Below are 466 nucleotides of genomic sequence, written 5' to 3'. Positions count from 1 at the left end.
ATAACAGAAAGACGTAATTTTGAGAGCCTTAACTATTACTAAATTGGCTGAAATTTTGCAGAGATGATCTACACAATATATCTAGATACTAGACGGTGGAGATGAGGAAATTCGATAAAAAAAGTAGGTGCAAAATAGAAAATACCGCACCTAAATCATTGGTGCGGACGTTTGTAGCTGAGAAAAATCCTATATATATATATATAAATATACAGACTTTCTCAGGTGCGGATGTCCGCATTTATTCTTACGATGCGGATTTCCACTTTACACTCACTTTTCAATCGAATTTTCACATCTCCACCGTCTAATCTTTAGATACTAATGTATAAATCATCTTTGCAAAATTTCAGCCAATTTGGTTATCATTAAGGCACTCAAACTCGATTAAACCAATGAATGAACATAATTCTGTCGAACTTGAACCGTTCATGTTTATAACAGAAAAACGCAGTTTTGAGTGCCT

Source organism: Fragaria vesca, linkage group LG6 (genome assembly GCF_000184155.1).
Source record: "Fragaria vesca subsp. vesca linkage group LG6, FraVesHawaii_1.0, whole genome shotgun sequence".
In the NCBI taxonomy this organism is placed as follows: domain Eukaryota; kingdom Viridiplantae; phylum Streptophyta; class Magnoliopsida; order Rosales; family Rosaceae; genus Fragaria; species Fragaria vesca.
The sequence above is the reverse complement of the archived record's forward strand: the minus strand, read 5'-3'. Positions refer to the sequence as shown.